Source organism: Mandrillus leucophaeus, unplaced genomic scaffold (genome assembly GCF_000951045.1).
Source record: "Mandrillus leucophaeus isolate KB7577 unplaced genomic scaffold, Mleu.le_1.0 Scaffold184, whole genome shotgun sequence".
NCBI lineage: Eukaryota > Metazoa > Chordata > Mammalia > Primates > Cercopithecidae > Mandrillus > Mandrillus leucophaeus.
The window spans coordinates 2,933,588-2,953,716 of record NW_012101854.1 but is presented as its reverse complement, the minus strand read 5'-3'; positions in this window follow the sequence as shown (position 1 = coordinate 2,953,716).

The following is a 20,129-nucleotide window of genomic DNA, read 5'->3' as shown; positions in this document are numbered from 1 at the left end:
TAACGTTATTTAGACCCTAATAAATAAGCCATACAATTTAAGAAAAGATGAGGAACAGGACTCGCCTTTAATGGCAGAGCCTTTGCTTCTTTTCCTTCCTTTTTTTTGGGCGTAAAACATGATGTACAAATAGTCACATGTTGGTAATTATAAAATATTTTCCACAACTGTCCTTTCTTCCTGAGCTGTCTTCCTAGTCTTGCTGATAGCACAAGTTACCATGTGAGCATTATTCAGAATGTTGGGAGTTGAATGGATGGCACTGTGAAATATAAGAAAAAAAATGTGAAAGTTTGCAGTTTTAAAATTTGTCTTAGTATGTCAGAACTTTCTGGCATCCTGTAGGTCAGCCTGGGCATTGACATACATACCTGGTGTTAATACAGATTGATTTAGTCATGAAAGAGATCTACTACACAGCTATGCATCTATATTTTCTGGAAGATAAGTACCTATGTGCTGTAGTGCATGTATCATCACACACACCTGCGTTCAAACACACACACACACATGCATACACACATACACTTCTTTAGAAAGACCCAGATCTTGAACTAGAACCTGTAAGGAAAGTACAATAAAGTGCTGAGGTTAAAGAACAAATAGCCAACTGAGATTTCTCTGGTTTGGGTTATGAGAGAAAAACCGAATTTCAGGTTAAGATTTGGAGAGAGGAACTAAATATTTTAGGCCAAAGAAAAAAATGCTTAATGAAAATTCAAAGAATTAGGACTAGCCACTAAACACATGAGATGTGTGAGGGAGAGAGAGAAAAAAAGAGAGAGAGAAAAGAGAGAAGGATCTAGTCTTTGATTCTGTTCCTTTTTCCACTCAGTCATTGACCTTCTACCATCACGTGCTAAGGTATTAACACCAGCCTTCCTCACCTTACCACCAGTGATTACTGCAGTCTCTCATGCTGCTAGTTTCTGCATGTATTGGGCACTTTTTTTGTTTGTTTGGGGACAGAGTCTCGCTCTGTTGCCCAGGCTGGAGTGCAGTGGTGCAATCTTGGCTCACTGCAACCTCTGCCTCCCAGGTTCACACAATTCTCAAGCCTCAGCCCCCGAGTAACTGGGATTACAGGCGCATGCCATCACATCCGGCTAGTTTTGTATTCTTAGTAGGGACAGGTTTTTGCCATGTTGGCCAGGCTGATCTCCAACTCCTGACCTCAGGTGATCCGCCTACTTCAGCCTCCCAAAGTGCTGCAATTACAGGCATGAGCCACCGTGCCCAGCCTAATTTTTGTATTTTTTTTTTTTTGAGACGGAGTGTTGCTCTGTTGCCTAGGCTGGAAGGCAGTGACGCTATATTGGCTCACTGCAACCTCCGCCTCCTCTGCCTCAGCCTCCCAAGTAGCTGGAATTCCAGGCACCCACCACCACGCTGGGCTATGTTTTATATTTTTAGTAGAGACGGGGTTTCACCATCTTGGTCAGGCTGGTCTTGAACTCCTGACCTCATGATCCACCTGCCTTGGCCTCCCAAAGTGCTGGGATTAGAGGTGTGAGTCACTGCACCCAGCCAATATTTGTATTTTTAATAGAGACAGGGTTTCATCATGTTGGCCAGGCTGGTCTCGAACTCTTGACCTCAGGTGATCCTCCCACCTCGGCCTCCTAAAGTGCTGGGATTACAGGTATGAACCACTGTGCCTGGTCACTGGTCACTTCATTTTAATATCTCCAATTAACTGCTTCATGTGTTTTATTTTTTTTTTTTTTTAAGTGGTAGAATCTATATATGGAGAGGGGTTTGCTCGAGACTCAGGAAGGGATAGGTCTTCATTTCTGTTTGCAGCTTTTAGATTGGAATTAAAATTCGGAATTGTGCCTGGCTGATGCTGTCAGGCTCTTCTGCACTCAGCCCTATCACAGAAGCTCTCTTTTCCCATAACATCATCTCTTGAACTGTTCTGCCTTCCTTTTTCTTTCATTCTGCCTCTTTCTTCTCCCTATATATGCTTTTCTGGCTCTGATGTTCACTAAACTGTGACAAAACTCTTTCCTTCCTGATTGAAAACATAGGCAGGACAGAGAGGAATTATTTCTGAAATATGAGAGGGTCGCTACTGTCACATTTGTGAAATGACAAGAAAATATCTAAGGGAAAATCTGTGGAGGACATTATTAACTGGGAAGAAATTGGCCACATTCCCAGATGAATCTAGAATATTTTGGGGGCTTTCCTTGTGCTGTTTTTTTGTTAGTTAAATTTTTTCTTTTGTCTCTCTCTCTCTCTGTCTTTTCCTGAGGCATAATCCTGGGCAGAAATAAAATGTCTTGAGTCAGGCTATCTTTCCACAAGGACATGGGGAAGAGGGGTTGTATGTGAATGCGCTAATATGATTCTAAGTGCTTTCAAACTGTTCCTTTTAATTCTCTCTGTGGCATGTAATTCCTGAGGGACATGCACCAAATTGATAAGATCAGTGCTAAAGTGAACTGTCTCTTCTGGTCCCCAGGAGCCTCTGGCTGAAGTGTCAGAATACAATTGTGCATTAGTGGTGTTGCTGTCCTGTAGAAGAAACACTTCAGCACACTATTGACATCACAAGCAAATTAAAAGACTCACCAAAGTTAATATTCTCACATTATAACGACATCTCCTATAAATTATTAAAGCCCACACAATTTATTACCCATGTTAGGGGGGAGAAAAGCAAGTAGAATCATGAGGCATGCTACTTAATGATTTATTTTTTTTTTGGTCTTCAATGTCTTGAGGTTTATAAATCTTCCTGCTCAACTCTGCACTGCGCCAAGGAAAACGCAGTTGCTAGTCATGCCCTCCTCTCACCAGTGATCACCTATGCACCGGATGGAAGCACACTCATTACCTGAGTATCTATCAGCAGCTCTCTCTTTCAGACTGACTGTTCCTTTTCATTACTGTACTGCTTAAGCATGGCATTGAATGACTATGATTTAAGACTTTAGATGATAGATCCAAGTCTTTTCAGAAATAAATATTAACTTCATTATTTAGGCAAGGTAGTCAAACTGACTTATATTCTATCTCAAGGCTTTTAAGTAAATCAAAGTTTACTTAGAAATCTTGTGATCTAAAGTCTGGTCCTCCAGCTATACCACTAGTCTGTCTTGATTAATGTCATGTTTTTAAACAAACAAATATATTTTACTCCGCTCTGAGTGGTGTGTTTTCTCTCTCATTCTAGCACTGGACTCGGGCAAGTCATTCAAATTCTGAGAAACACATTTCCTAATCTATTCAATGAGCATGCTGTATTAGTCTCTAAATTATTATCTTCCAGATATAAAATTCTGATAGAGTGCAGAACTGCAAATCAGGCAGCAATTTGCCCTGCTGCTGGTCTTCCTCAGAGCCCTCTGCATATTTGCCTGGGGCATCGCTCTGCTTGCCCTAAGTTAGATCTAAGAGGTCTGGGGTCTACTGTAGTCCTGTCTGCCCCTTCTTTTCTATGTTGGCCGTAGAACAGAAGAAATATTTCAAGAGGAAATGAGCTATATTGAGAAGAATAAAAAGTTTGAGATGGATTAGAGCCACTGAGATTCTCCTAGAAATAATGGGCAAATGTTCTAACAACTCTAAAAGTTCCTCCGGGGTTAGTTTACAATTCAAGGCTTTGGCGTCCATTTGGTCTGGCAGTCTTTGCTTATTTGCACATGTGCCCTTAATGGTACAGTCCTATTCCAGGCTGGACATCTTAAGTACAAACACTGATCTATGCTCCGGAAGAGTCACCAGCATGTCTGATTTTGAAAATAGCGTCACATATTACTGTCCTAAAGTTAGAAGAAAAATAAACGCTCAAGTGCAAACTAAAAAGGCATGTAAATACAAGTTGTTTTAATACAGTTTCTCTTGTAAAGGCAATTTGATACACATACTTCTTAGGAACTAAAATAATAGACATCAATAATGCATGGGCTACACATTTAATTTGCTTTGCAGAAGTAAACAAACATGCCTGTATTTTTCCTTTGGAGTCTCAAAACTTGGGAAACGTAGTTGGAACTTTTAAAATGTGTTATTTTAGATTACATCTGATAAGCCTGCATTTGTATCCCTGTCCCTGATATCACTTGAATGGACATCACTTAAGCTTAATGAGCCTTGGTTTTCTCATCTGAAAAATGGAGACAGCAATCCTTAGCTGCTTCCTAGGGCCAATGTGCGGTTAACAATAGATGATGAATTTAAAAAATAAAACTGTATGGAAAGATGAATTATTATGTTGATTTTAACTAATAATGATTAAACCCAATGAAATTCTAATTCCATTATCACTGGAATTATTTTTAATCCAAGAAGAAAGTTGGAATTTCATTCATCTCCCATGAAAACCTTTCTCAGACAACATTTACACACTCCTTTTGCTTGAGGAGACTGTTGAATAGGTGGAGTAAAGGAGGGACTCATGCTTACCTTCTATCTCCAGGAACTGTACCATGTTACAGATATCTTAGAGTACACAGGGGCCAGGACTGGTACTGCTGTTTCTTTCTTGTTGGATTAAGTGCAGTAAGCATTTATTGGGCTCCAACCGTGTTCCAGGTCCTTATTCACCACAGTCAAATGAATGAGTGTAGTCAAGTCTCACTATACATCAAAAAATAATTTTCCTGTGTAGGTATCCTTTTCCCAAAAATGTGAGTGTTGGAGTGTGGTGAGGACAGAAAGGCATACTTGGGAAAGTGAAGTTCAGGCATTGGTTGCTTAAGATCTTTGGACAAACAGACATTCAACTTATTGTAGAAGTTGTAGGATAATGCCCTGTTGCAGAACAAAGGCTTCAGTGGCCTTTGCTAAAATGTAAGGTCCACTCTGCTGATTAGATAGAATCATTGAACCTTATGCTACCCTATATATACAATGGAATCCATAAGCACCCTCCCAAGAGGGGAGGCATTTAGATGAGCTCTTTAAGACTTAGGTATTGTGTACCATGAATGAACATGAAAGGCTGGTGGCATAAATAGCCATTCATTCTGTCAACAACATTAATTGAAAACTCAGGGGTGCATAAAGCCCCATTCTGGTTTATTGAGTAAGCCACAAGAATACCTTCACATCTGTATGCAAATATTTCACAACTGTGAAACTGAGGCGTGAGTGCCACTGATGTGAAGAGGCTGTTTAGCAATAACATACACATCAGCTGGGACTTTTCCACATAATGTTTGCCTGACCACTTATGTGTCATAATTTTCTGCAATATACATGTCCTTTAAAGGTATTATGGCACTTGTAAATACAAAAATTTGTTCCAGCGTCCTCAGCAAAATACCACCAATTGGACTGAAAACCTTGGCAATGTATATTGGCAAAGTAGTAGCATGTGTGCTACGTAAAGGTCCATGTATTGATATTTCTTTGCATTCTATAAAAGCTTCAGGTTTTGATAGTTGTATTATATGTACGGGGTGAACAAATCTCAATTATTGTAAGACCTTTAGAAGCAATATTTTTTCATGCTTAATATATTCTCTCCTCTCTACTCTTTTTCCTAACCTACACTTTGAGAATAAGAAATGACACCTGTTTTACTCTATCAAGGAATCTACCGAAACAGCCAAAGGCCTAAGTCCCTTCAAGGCCTTGCCAATATTAGCTGTGTGACTTCTGGCTGGATAAATTGCTTAACCTTGTTGAGTTTGGCTAACCGAGACCATTCTGCCCTACCTGTCATTCAGCTCTGCACCTTGAAAGCTGCTTACTCTGAACATCTGTAACTCTGGGAGTGAGGACTTTTTTCTGGCTCTGGGAATACGCTCAGTTTACCAAAAAATGCAAACCAGAGTACCCTACAGTTGTTACTTCTGGAGGCAGACTTCAACCAAAGATAGGTGGAGAGTTGGCAGATAAATATTCCAGCTTCTTTACCCCTTAATTGAGCTAACACTGGGCTGCATTCTGTACCAGCTTTCATGGCTCCCTAGCACGACTGAAATGTCAAATTGGAAACCACCTTGAAAACACACCTTCTATTGGCTTTCTTCCCGTCTGTCTCATTCCATACTCCCTATCAAAGTTTCTGGGGATCAACTCAATTAAAGTACAAACAGTCACTGACTTACAGTGGTTTGACTTAAGATTTTACAACATTTTGATGGGTTTATTGGGGGTATGAAATGCATTTCTGACTTATAATATTTTCAGCTTAAGATGGGTTTATCTGGATGTAACCCCATTGTAAGTCGAGGAACAATGGGATTTGCATTTGAATCTTTGTCTTACATTTCTGGGGGAACCCATTAAAGTATTTAATTTTCTCATGTGTAAAATGAAAACAGTGCCTGTTCTACCTATCCGCATGGTTATTATGAAGATCAAATTAGATAATATATGTACACATGCTTTGAAAATTGTGAAACACTAAATAAATTCACGTTTTAAACATTACTGCTGTTGCTATTGTGTTTTTTAAACTTTAATTCAAACATGTAAAATATTAGCAAATATAATTCTTTTTTCTTTATTTCTTCATATGCATTTTCTGCTTTTGTAGAAAGAATTATATTTTTTAGCAAATATAATTCATTGGTGGTAAGCTAAAGATAAAAAAAATCCGAAAGTAATATGTAAGATAGGAAGTTATTGACAAAGGGTAGAGAATCAGTACCACAGGATGAAGAGAACTTTTCAACTGCTACTGTAACACCACCCAACACCCACATAACCCTCTCCCCCAAATGACAGATGTCAAAGGCAAAGGATTAGAAAAGAGACGACTGGCTTTTCCCTATTGTTACATACTTTTCTCAGGAAGAATATCTTTCCATCTTTTCTTTGTTTGGAAGGTGCCTTTTCATTATCTTATAAATTCACAGGGCAGGGACTGTGCTTAAATTCTTATTTTGTAGAGTTCTTTAAAAATTTAATCTGGTTATTCAAATATTCAAAAAGATAAAGCAAAACCGTCTTACTAACCAAAGACAGACAGATGGGGGACAGACAGAGGGAAGAGTTCAAGAAGCAGCAATTGTACATAGCCGCCTCCACTCATCACCCAAAAGCCGAGACAAATATTAAGGCAGAAAGCTAGAGACTGCTTAATCCTGTGTGTTACCTCTCAAAAGCAAATGTGTGGGGAATTTTTCAGGAAAAAAATCTGTTGTGCCCAGAGTTTCTGCAGCTTGATACATTTTAATCACCTCACTCAGAAACCTGTCCCCTCGGCCCCCCTCAAAAAAAAATAAGGTAAAATCCAGGGATTCTGGAAATAAAAGTTCATAGATTAAGATCCTAGTTTCCCTCTGAGGAAAACACAGTCGTAGGTGGTGGGTGGTGAGGAGCTCTGATCCGCCCGCTCCTTCTCCCGACTCACCGCTGTTAGCTCGTGCCAAGGAACAAGTCGGTCAGGGAGCCGTGCAGCAGCCGTAGCTTTTAAGGACACAGGAAAAACACCCTTGGAGCTGGAGGTGGCAATTCACTGAATTCGAATCACTCTAACAAGCTGCAATGTAACATCTCTGGGGAAGGTGTGAGCTGACTTGATCCGAGGAGGAGAGGAAAAGAATCTCAACGTGAAAGGACCAGTTCGAATGCCTACCAAGAGTTTGAGAATCACTACAAGAAAAAATCCTCGTGGTGAAGGTTGGTTCTAAGACATGCGATCGTTTCGGGATGAGAATCCACAGGCGACTCATTGACTGGCACAGTCCTTTTGAGATTGTTAAGCAGATCACTTCCATCAATATTGAGCCAGGAGTTGAAGTGGAAGCCACCACTGCGGATGCTTAAGTCAACTATTTTAATAAATTGATTACCAGTTGTTAAAAAAAAAAAAAGAGAGAGAGAGAGAGATCCTAGTTCCCACTGTGATGGTATTAGGAGGTGGGACTTTGGGTAGGTGACTATGTCATGAGGGTAGAGGCCTCATGAATGGGAACAGTGCTCTTATAAAAGAGGCCCCAGAGAGCTCTCTCACCCCTTCTGACCTGTAAGGACAAGGAGAAGACAGCTGTCTATGAACCAGGAAGCAGCCCTCACCAGACGCTGAATCTGCTGGCGCCTTGCTCTTGGGCTTCTCAGCTTCCAGAACTGTGAGATATAAATTTCTGTTGCTTATGAGCCACCTAGTCGATAGCATTCTGTTATAGCAGCCCAAATGGACTAAGACACTCAGATGTAGAACTACTATTTAATAGCCCAAAGAGCTATGAAAGCAAATGCTAGAGCAATACATTCATATTGCAGGCTCATGTAATTATTTGTATCTTGCCAAACTAAATAAGTTTTATTAACAGAATGAAGAGCTTGGCACTTCAGTTTTTGTGACATTGTAATTTTCTTAAATGTTAATCAATTTTGACCACATTTGCCCCAGTACTGAACATTCTTCGGTGCAAATTTAGTTTTAGCGTGTGGTTGACTGCCATGTTGAAATAACGATCTTTGGTAATTGTTAATGATTTTAATGAAGTTGAGTACATTCACAGCAGTTACAGGAATGCCACTGCACAGAATGAAGTCTGTCATTACAGTTACAACTTACCTCCTGCAAAAATACTCTTGAGATGTAAAAATAGGCACATCGTTCACAATCTTTCAATTTGCTAAGTGTTATTACTCCCATGTTTACTGGGAAGGTACAGTTAAGAATTGTCCTCTAAATTTGTTCCCTCAAAGGCTTTTGTTTATCCTCATTTATATATTGACTGACTTTCTTTGTGATCCTTAGTTCATAAAAAGTATTGCATTTCTCAATTTCAAACTGGATTCAGGAGGTTACTTCCCACCCCCCGCCCCCCTGCTCCTGTAATACTTAGCTGGTGCTGCTGGCATAGCACATGTCACACTCTATTATAGATAGCTGTAGAAGTGTCTGTCACCTCCATTAGACTAGGAGTTCCCTGAAGGCAGTAACCACCATTTCATTTTTGCCTTCTTAGCACCTGTCAGTTCCTGACATCTAGTCAGTGCTCAATAAGTGTTTGGTGATTGAATCAAATAGACACAATGCAGTGTGTTTATATTAAATGTGTTTTCTGCTTCACTTTACACCAGTTGCCACTTATCTTATTATACTTATATTCTTATAAAATAATACATTTTAAGACCAGAAAGGCACAATCACATTTGGGTTTAAAATGATTTACTTTTTCAATGTAATTGTTTTTCAAAAGTTGTTTGCTATCCAATGGCTTATCAAGTTTTAAATATTTTCTTTCTGAAAGGTAGGATTTCAAAAGATTTCTAATTTTTTAAAATGGATTTTTACATTGTCAAGAAGACACATAATAGATGAGACCAATCTTTCACCTGATAAGTGTGAGAATTCCTACTACATTATGATTTGTTCAATTCAAGCCACTGATTTTAAATAGGAAAAGGAATGGAATAAATGTTTTTAAAAATCCCAACTGTTGAAAAGTTCTGTAATATAATCTAAAACAAATATACCAACTTAACTTTTCCTTATAATAAGGAAACTGGTAGTTTCAAAAACCATCTGCAGGATAAATATTTATGGAGCAGAATGACAACTTGACTTATCCAAAGCATTGGCATACATTTTCTTAGTTAATGTTTGACGAGGCTTTTCCACTTTGAATTCTTCAGTGAACTAAAAGAAGAGTTTCATTAACGATTTTTGAAAGATAATGAGGCCGTGATCCCTTTCCAGATGTTTCATTTGTCAAATAATTGTGATCTTTCTTCCAAATCGCCATGGTTGCTTGATTCCTATTTTCTTGTTTATTGAGCAGTGATTTATAAAGACGAAGAGAAGTGCCAGGCAGATGATGGGGATCGGATATATTTCATCTGTCTCCAACGTACAAAATCTCGTACTCTGCATTATTATAGATTCAAAAGTTTATTTATAAACCTAAAAATTGGAAGCTTGTACTCTCCTGAGCCCGTGTATATAAACATATAATAAACAATATTCTTTATGTGTTTCTACGTACATACATAGTTGTCTATCTATGTACAGAAATATATAGAAGCCTCTATTTTTGAACTCCCCGAAGCTTCTTGCTTATGGTCAGCCATGCCAACAAACTTTGCATAATTTAGGCATCATTTTACCTTACAAAAAATTGGAGCCTCTTTAGATTCGTTACTAAAGGGTAATCATCTCAGTTGTGGATAGAGATACTCTTTTTTAATGGTTTTTGCTTAAAAGCATAGGTACACTTTTTTGTCTACAGAAAGAATTCAAGAATATGGCTTATTTGCAGAATTTTCCTTGGGGTCTAGGAAAGAGACTTGAATTTTTGCTGAGAGTAGACTATTCTAATTATATTTTCAAATATTTCAAAGTATAGGAATAAGAGGTAATGGGTAATGAAGCCCAAAACCCAAATTAAGGTGCACTGAAAAAGCTACATTTAAATAAGATAGTACATAAATGAGTGATCACAAATAATGCAACATCAACAATAATCAAGCTAAGGCTCAGTGTACACTATGCACTAAATACTATTGTAAACACTTCATGTATTAGTTCATTTTTGCCCACAGTGATCTCATGAGGTAGATACTAGTATTAACCCCGATTTACAGATTAGGAAACTGAGGAGGCACAGACATTTAAATATCTTACCCAAGTTTACAGCTCCAGTAAAGGATAGCGTGGGATAGAAACTGGAGCAACTGGTCTCTAGGGTGATTGTTATTACACTATTTAATAGTGAGCACCAGGTGATATGAGAACTTTGAGCTATTTGTGTTTTATCCTGCTACTGCACATGTTTTTTGTAATTGCTCCCCAAACTGTCATTCCGTTCTATTCACTTTGACTATGTTGGTTCTAGTTTTGACAAATGGGCAAAGAAAAGTGGTAACACCTTTCAAATACAAAACCAAAATGAACAGGTATTATTTTGCATCCTTTTTGGCATTATTAATATTCTTGTATTTTGACCATCCTATTTCCATTCCTTGGAAATTAATGAAAATGCGTTCAGGTCACAAACAGAAATGTAATTGGGGTAAATGGGTTATCCCAAAGAAGGAATGGGAAAGTACCCATACCCAGCTACTTCCCTTCCCTGAGAAGGGAAATTGCTTTACTTGAGCCATTCCTCCGCCCAGGCAGCCAACAGTCAATACTTTATTGATATAAGGAATATGAAAGCTCCTCGTCCCTGCCTGCACCCCCTTCCCCACCCCTACACACATACTCTAAGGGCGAATTGACCTCTGGTGCTCCAGAGCTTCCTGTAGAATCAAGCTCTCACAATTTTCAGCTGAATATACTTCTTACTTAGCTTTCTTCCTTTAACCTGTCCTTCCTTCCCCTTCCCCCAAAGCACTCCCTCAATAAATCAGTTTTATAAGAATCATTTTCTTAGTTTCCGCATTTAGGGATCCCAAGTCAGGTTGAATGATACTGGAAGTGGTCCTAAGAAGCAGAACTAAGCTGAGATTCGGGAGGTGGATGGCAATAAGGCTCTTATCCCTGGTGGTAGGTGCATTATTAATCCCTGGCATCATATACCAGGGTGATTGTTAAGATCAGGTGTCAGCAAACTATGGCCGTGGGCCAGACCCAACTCACTTCTTTTTGTAAATAACGTTTTGTTGGAATACATTCATTTAACAAATTTTAGACAGAATTGAGTATTTGAGACAGAGACCATATGATCTCAAAGCCTAAAACATTTACGATCTGGTTCTTTCCAGAAAATATTTGCCTCCTCTGGCTAAAATTTTCACCCATGATGGCAAACTGGGTTGAAATACAGGTACAAGGGGATGCAGTAGCTGTTGCAATGTCTCTGCCTCTGAGAGGTATGGGGAAATTGGAACTCTAAAGATATGGCTAATTGTTGCTAAATATCACTGATGCATTGAAGAGATAAAATAATAGGATGTATTAGATATCCATTGCTTTGTCACAGGTTGTCACAAATTAGGCAGCTTAACACAACACACACTTATTATCTCCATGTTCTTATGGGTCAGGAGTCCAGGGATGTCTTAGTTAAGTCCTCTGCTTTAGAGTCTTTTACAAGGCTGCTATGCAAGTACCATTTAAGGCTAGGGTGTCAACAGAAGGTTCAACTGGGGAAGTATCCACTTTCAAGCTTACGTGATTGTTGACAGGATTCAGCTGCTTGTGAACTATTTGCTGAAGGCCATCCTCAGGTTCTTGCCACATGGGTCACCCCAATATGGCAGATTAATTGATCAAAGCCAGCAAGAGAGGGATTCTGGTAGCAAGAAGGAGGTGACAATCTTACATAGCCTAATAATGGAAGTGATGTCCCATCACTTTTGTCATATTCTGTTGGTTAAAAATAAATCACAAAGCCAGCCCATACTTAACAGAGTGGATTACACAACGTCATGAACACTACAAGGCAAAGCTCACTGGGAGCCATCTTACAGTCTGCTTAATACACAGACTCAGTTCTATTATTTGGCATTTAAAGCAAAATGTGAGAGTCAGAAAACCTCAATAGCATCATTTAAAGAGACATCCTTCTCTTGTAGCTAGAAAGCAGACAGATTTGGAGATCAGGCTCATGGCTCATTTGTAAGTGGAATAACTTTAATGGAGGCTAAATTCTCAGCCTAGGCAAGTTTCCTGTGCAAAATTTAGGGCTCTGAAATAAAGGAGTGGTACTCTGAAGTTTGGGATAGGGATATCTGAGTAGATGATCACCTTACAACTACATCGTCCCCTGAACATGTGTGGCTCACAGAAATGGCTAGTAAGCTCCCTTTTCTCTTGTTGGAAGTGAAAGCTTCCTTCATGAGTACTATGCCAAGGTCTCAAATGAGGCAGATGCCTTATAAGACAATCCTCAGATCTGCCTGTGCTTTCCTTCATGGAGGTCACACTGATAATTTGGGCCACATTTCAGCATGACCCAGCTAGGGAATTGACGGCCTGTTAAGGAAGGAAATGAGTTACATACTCCACGTGATATCTAGGACTTGATTGCATATATGCTCAAAGAGTATGCCTGGGAGGGATTCTGAGGGTCCTGGCAGAATATAAAGCTACGTAATGGACAGTTTTCTCATATGGGGTTGTTCTGTTGAAACAGGATTTAATACCTAGCAAAGTCTTATATGATAGGTCTAAGGTAAGACTGGGATAGCTCTTGGTAGCTTGGAAAAAGTGATGGGTCACATGAAATGAAGTAGAGATCCTGGCACTATAGTAATAGATTGTGGAGAAAGAAATAAACCAATAAAAAAAAATGAGCATACAAAAATGGGTTCATTATGGAAGACTGAAATATCCATATCTGACTATGTTCCCTAGGAGAGCTTGGAGGACATGTTGTTTATTAACATGATGAGGAATTTGCTGATCAGGCAGATTCTAACATTGTGGGGAAGCATAGTTCTTCTTAAACCAGGGTTAGAAGGACATGTGATTAAAAGACTGGGGTCCATTGTAGCAAGGGGGATGGTGGGATTCCAGATTAACAGGGGCCACAGGGAAGAACTTAATTGTCAGAAGCAAAGGGAGTGCAGTCACCACAATGGGAAACTGGGTTGAAATGGCTGCTGTCTGGGTGGGGGTGGGAACTGTCCCAAGGTATCCATGGAAATGGTTACTATGTGAAATGGCAAGACAGATGAGTCACCAACAAGGGTATTGGTTCACACACATAATCAAAAGCGATAGAAAATAATGAGCAAAAGGCTGACTCGGATATCTCAATGAAAAGTCATAATTTCTTGCCTTGTCTTCATACCTGAGTGAGTTCTCATACCCAGAAACTATTGACTGAAGGAGATGCTGGGTCTCCATGAGACAGGAACTGCAACATTATAGTAAATGTGTGACTCCTCAGTTCTTCCCCAAAAGGACCAAGAGGTATTTACTCAGAAAACTGTACACTGGAACAAAGGGAATGCTCAGATCTTTTTAGGATTGGTAGATGTAAGATATGAGTTGATGCTGACAGCACCACCGTGGGCCACTTGTTAGAGTATGGACATGTAAGTGTCAGGAAATAAAAGGAGTTCTGATCTAGACTTATTTCACAGTGGGTTTACTGGGTTTACACACTCATTTAATGATCATTTTTCTAGTCCTTGAATGTATAATTGGCATGAGCCAGTTAGAGGTTGATTGAATTCTCCCATTGTTTTCTTGACCAACTATTGTACTGTCAAGGTGGAAAGTCTTTGAAACTATCCTCTATGGTCAAGTTAGTAAATCAAAACCAGTTATCACATCCTGAGGAAAATTGTACAGATTAGTGCAATAAATAAATACTACTCTCAAAATAGATAGTCTCAAAGATTTAAAGGATACATAGGTGAGGATCCTCTATCTGCATGTAGGTGAGGATCCTCTATCTGCATGTAGCTGAGCAATCTAGACCATATACAAATTAGATCATGGAGTTCTGAGTCGAGTACTGCCAACTGAACCAAGTTGTAGTTTCTATCACAGCTGTTATGCTGCATGTAATATATTTACTAGGGCAAGTTAACCAGATACAAGATATGTGGTTATTGTTCTGGCAAATGTGTTATTTTTAATACCCATTAGGGAGGGGGGATCAGAAGCAGCTTGCATTCATATGGATTAATAACAAGAGTCATGATCTGTCCCAGTGTTATGTGAGTTCTCCAGCTTAGTCCAAATATAGTCTGTAAGGACTGGGAGTGTACAGACATTCTACAGGGCATCATCTTTGTGGACCATATGGATAAAATCATGTTAATTGGACCAAGGAACTCACTTTATAGAAAAGGAGGTATGGCAATGGGCACATGCTCGTGGAGTTCACTGGTCCTACCACACTCTGGCCCAGTTACAGCACCAGTTTAGAGATGGCATCCTATGAGGATAAGTATTATCTTTTGGAGTATAGTGTGCACTTTAAAGCAACAGATACTATATGGTTCTCTGTCCTCAATAATTAGAATATATGAGTACAGGAATCAAAGAGTAAAAATAAGAACTCCACTCAATCATCACTCTCAGGGACCCATTCCTGCAACTACAGGTTTTGTGAGTCTAGAGGTCCTAAGTCCCAGAGGAGGGAAACTTACACTTAGGGGATCTAGGAAAAGTCTCAGTAAACTTAAAGCTATGGCTATTGCCAGATTACTTTGAGCTCCTTGTGCCAATAGACTGGCTGGCACAAAAAGTTACTGTATTGGCAGGATAAATGACCCGGTTATCATGAGGAGGCAGAAATGCTGCTACGTATTAGAGACAGGGAGCAATGTGTTTGTCACTCAAATGATCTGTTGGGCCGCATCTTGGTATTCTCATGCCTTGTGTAACTGTAATAGGCAAGTACAGCAACCATAACCAGATTAGGGCCTGGTAATCAGGTGCTTAGACTACTAAGTTTTGAGAATTTGGCTTATACCTTCAGAAAATCCATCTAGACCTGCAGAAGTATCGCCCATAAGGAGGAACATCTGGAAGAGTGATGAAGGGGTAGATGATGATTATGTTATGGGCTTAGGACACACTGCAGCAGTGGAAGCTACAGTTTGTTTTACTCATCTTCGTCTTATACAGGAGCCCAGGACATGTGAGTAACCAGAATCCTGAAGCTGTTGTGCCTGAATGGAGTAAACTAAATGTCCGAAGCAAGTGGTTCTGAGCCTTGCAAAGGGTGGCCTACAGTGGCTGCTGTTGGTATCCTTCTTGCTCCCCAGCGGCTGTTAAGTGTTTTTGGCTGCTAACAGCTCATAGCTCTCTCCTTCCCAAAGATTAGCCCTCAGCTGAACCAAGCTAACTTACCTGAGAATTATCCTCCCTGGAGATAAGAGGAGCTAACTCTGTAGTACAATATATGCTTCAGAGCTCCCCGAAGGAGCAGGCTCAGCTAAGGCCAGTTTTCATCCTTCTTAGCTACCTTCGTCCCTGCTTTTGCCTATTCTGCTCCTCTTGCTTCCCTCCTCCCAAGAACACTCCCTTTGTAAATCATTTTCAGAACAACTTTAATCTCCGGCCCTGCTTCTAGGGATTCTGACTTAAGCACCCATCTTCTACTATTAACTATACTGGAAACGTATTTTTTCTATCCATATCACTCTGACCCAAACCTGATAGTATGCACATGAAAGGTTGTATACATTGAGGTTGCCAGTTTTGTTTTGTTTTTAATTTTACCTCCTGAACCTAAAATCTCTCCTTAATTTATGATCATAGCAAAGGCTCTCATTTTCAATTCTCAACCTCTCTATAACTCATAAAAACTATTCTATTTTTGTCATTCTCCCAGCCTTCTTCTATACTGATGCCAGCTATTTTTTAAAACACGATTCTTATCATGTTACTCCCCTGATTAAACATTTTGGTGACTTTCCATTGCTTCCTGGATGAGGTCCCCACTCTTTAGCATAACATACAAGGCTTTGTTTATTGGGCTGCAATTTGGAGCCGAATTATGATAGACTGTTCCTCCTACCACACAGCCTGTATACCATATGCTATAGTCATAGTCAACAACTTCTTCTTCCTTGAGTAAGACATGCTTTGGTTTGAATCTATGTTATTTCTTCTGCTTGGAATGGCCACTTCTTGGTTTTCTGCTTGATGAATACCTACTTATACTTTAAGATGCACCCTAATTTATTAACTTTTTTGTGAAATTATTATTCACCAATCCAGTACCTCTTTCCAAACCCAAAGAAGTACTAATAACTCCCTTCTTTGTCTTCTTATAGCACTAAGTACACACCTGTATTATAACACTTGTCATATTCTTTGTTATTGTTTATTAACATGTTTTTCACCTCCACACAACTTTGAATGTTCCAAGAATCATGTGATTTGTCTTTGTACATCTAATATCTCTCACATGGCTTAGTATTGTTCTCAAATACTGTGTATTAATTGGAGGAAGAACTTGTCTTTTTCTTAGATAGCTTCACAGCCTGACAAGTTGATTGGTTCTGTCCTTGCTCCTGTCTTCAGTCATTTCCCTCTTGTTGGCGATTTTGAAACTGAAGAGTCTCTGGACAGCTGTCTGTTAACCTAAGTCTAATGACTCTCCACGGCGTCAGTCCATCATTGCTTGAATTATATAACTTTCCCTCTATGCACTCAAATACATTCATGCTCCCTGTGATTTGTAACAAAGGAGGGTTAAGAAATAAACTTTTAGCTTGGTGACATAAATGCAAGCTAACATTTTCTCTCTCCTTGAAGGTGGTAAGAAGTAAGGAGAAAGTGAGAGAAAATTGCTTGACAAGTAAATAAATCCCCACCTCCTTCATAACTTCCTCTCTGTGCTGTACTCACTCTGAATGCCAATTTAATTGGTCAGTTTTTCTGCTTCATCTAAACTTACATATAACCGTAAAGTGATGCTTTTTACATTTTTAGCTTTTTCTAAATAAAATTATTTCTTTACATTTTTGAGGGGCTGGATTGTGAATCTCACCTAAGGGAGTTAAAATAAACACATTTTTTTAACCCCAGTATATTATTAGAAGTTGTTTTAGTGATCCTTGATTAAACTAGAAGGTAAAAATGATAATAAAAAGTCCCCGCATTATAGCAAACCCAATGGTTAATGTGGCATAAAACATGGTTATGAGACTCTGGCCTGATAATATTCATTTTTTTTTCCTCCAGCCACATTCTCAGCCTCAGCTCCTTCATCTCCCTCTGACTTCAAAGGAATCTCTGCATGAAGAGGGAGGGTACACAATAGAAGAATTGGCCCAATTATCCCCTTCTGTTTGGAAATGGGTGAAGATTACAGATATGTTTTACTTCTTCCTGTGCTTTGGACTATATAATGTCAATTACCTCAAGCAAAACCTCCTACCCTGGCTAATACATAGATTTGGATTATACCAAAAATTGCATAAAATTGGAAACAAGACATTAACAATAATCCGTAATGGTGCAACATAATAGAATACATGTTTATATTCATTGACTTTAGCTGGTACCAAAAAAAAAAAAAAAAAAAGGTAAATTAGTTTAGAGATTTAAATTTTATATTTATTATATCCTGACCTTTTTGCTCCTCCTTCACCACCTTGTATTATGAATGAGGTAATTAAAAGGAGTCTACTTATTTTTTGTTCTGCTATAGCAGAACCAAAACATTTTTGCCCCCTTAAATGTGTTTGTGTGTATGTAAATGTGTGTGTGTGTGTGTGTGTGTGTTGTGTGCATTGATCATTTTAACCAAAGTGTGAAAATGAAGTTGTAATGCTAAAGGCCAAAGGAATGAATTAACCTGACCTATTAATTAAAAGACTGTGCTGGAAGTATTAACCAGGAGCCACTGTTAGACTTTTCATTCTCAACCCAAAATGGGAAGGCAAGCACAGTAATCCCACATCACCTCTGGAAATGATGTCAGGAAATGTTTTCTCAGAGTCAGCTACTGGTCAAGACTTACATCAAGTTAAACAAAATAATGAAGGATCAGGGATTCTAAAAGGGCCAAAAGTTCGAACAGGAGACCTTTAGCCCCTTTGCCTGCAATGCATAATAATACTTCCTGTTTGTTTGATATGTCCTTACCATACTCTGAAAGAACAAACACTTATAACTTCCATATTAGGGACAAAGTCTTCTGTCCCCACCCTTCCTGTTTAGGATTATTTTCCACAGAAGTGAATCAGTGCAGTCTGAACTACAGAATGAATATGACAACAAGAACAAAAACCCCAAATAGGCCAATCTACCTAAAGCCATGTCTTATTAAACTTCCAGAATATTTGGGAGTGTCCATACTACAGAATAATTACATATAACTATATATGAATTTAACTAAGGTTGGCTTGAAGTTTAAAATGTCTTTCATAAAAACTCCACTTTCCTTATGTGAGTCTAGATAGATCATACAGTTTAAGATTCACCAACAAAAGCTTGTAGCAATAACAATAGTGGGAGGCTCGACTTCTAAAAACAGCTCTTTCCTGTTAGCTATTTCTGCCCACAAATACAGTTGATTGCAGGTAAGTAGCATGTAAGTATTTTTATCATTACTAAAAGAGTTTGGACATATATAAAATATAAAGGAATTTTAAAATTAATTGATTGTTGTTTAAGCCTCCAGCTTTAGTGGCTTGTTATTATTTTTCAGTCAGCACTTAGGCTTTACTTCCTAATGCCCCAAGAAAATAGAGTAAGAAACTTGAACACAAACCTTTCCACCAGGTAACTCTAGAGTTTATAAGCAGCAATGAATGACATTTCCTCAGGAAAATCTTAGAAATTATCACTGTTGCTCTTTTTATTAGTCCATGTTTAACCTGAAGCTAGAAACTACGTCCCATTTATTTCCGTCTCCAGAATTTGTATTACCAACTGTGCTATGTTGAAGTTTATATGACAGGCCATTTCAACACTTTTGTTTAGTTAAAGAGGAGTGCATCACTTTTAAAGAAAAGCACGATTGCCAAAAAATATAAACAGCCCTAACTTTGATTAATATAAATATTTTAAAACCAGAACGTTCTGTTACATCTTACAAAAACAATTCGAATATAGCTGATGGGAAAGAAAAAGTGCTTTCATACATTAGACAGATCCAACAAAATACAGCTGCAGACCAAATTTTAAGTAAATATGAATTGTTTGTCTTTTCAAAGGGTTATGGTATTTACTTAAATGGAGTTATTTTAGAGTACTTTATGTTTCATTAGTAAAAACGAAAGTTTTCAAGATAGTTTTATTTTTGAAGTATCCCATTTAAGTTCCAAGTCCTCTAATTTAAAAATGCCATTAAAATTAGTCCCCCTGCCCAGTGAGGGTTATTTGCTAATAAGCCACTGGACAAGAGATGTGTGAAGTGAATAGATGAAGAAGAACGTTGACAGCAAAAGGGAGGTCTAGGGGGTGAAGTTAGTTTATTAGGCCCTGTTTGTCACGAATGGCCCTGCTGCACATATAAAAGCAAATCCCTCTACCTTAGAAGATTAATTCTGAAGGAGGCACTCTTAGGTCAAAGTATACATAAGCGTGTGCCTAATCTCGGAGAAATCAGGCTATTTTCTCACAGCAATTAAGCAGAGGTCTGGGGTTTCACCCACAGTGTATTTAAACACAGGATACAATTAAACCCCAACGTATTAATATCTTTGCTCTGCAAAATTACCCAGGAAATAGATTTTGCCCTCTTTCAAATGAAAAGCAAGTCAAGTTAAGAGAATAACTTGATTCTTAGCTAAGTTGCTTGAAATAAGAGTATCGTAATTTCTTCTAATTGCAAATGTCTTATAGACAG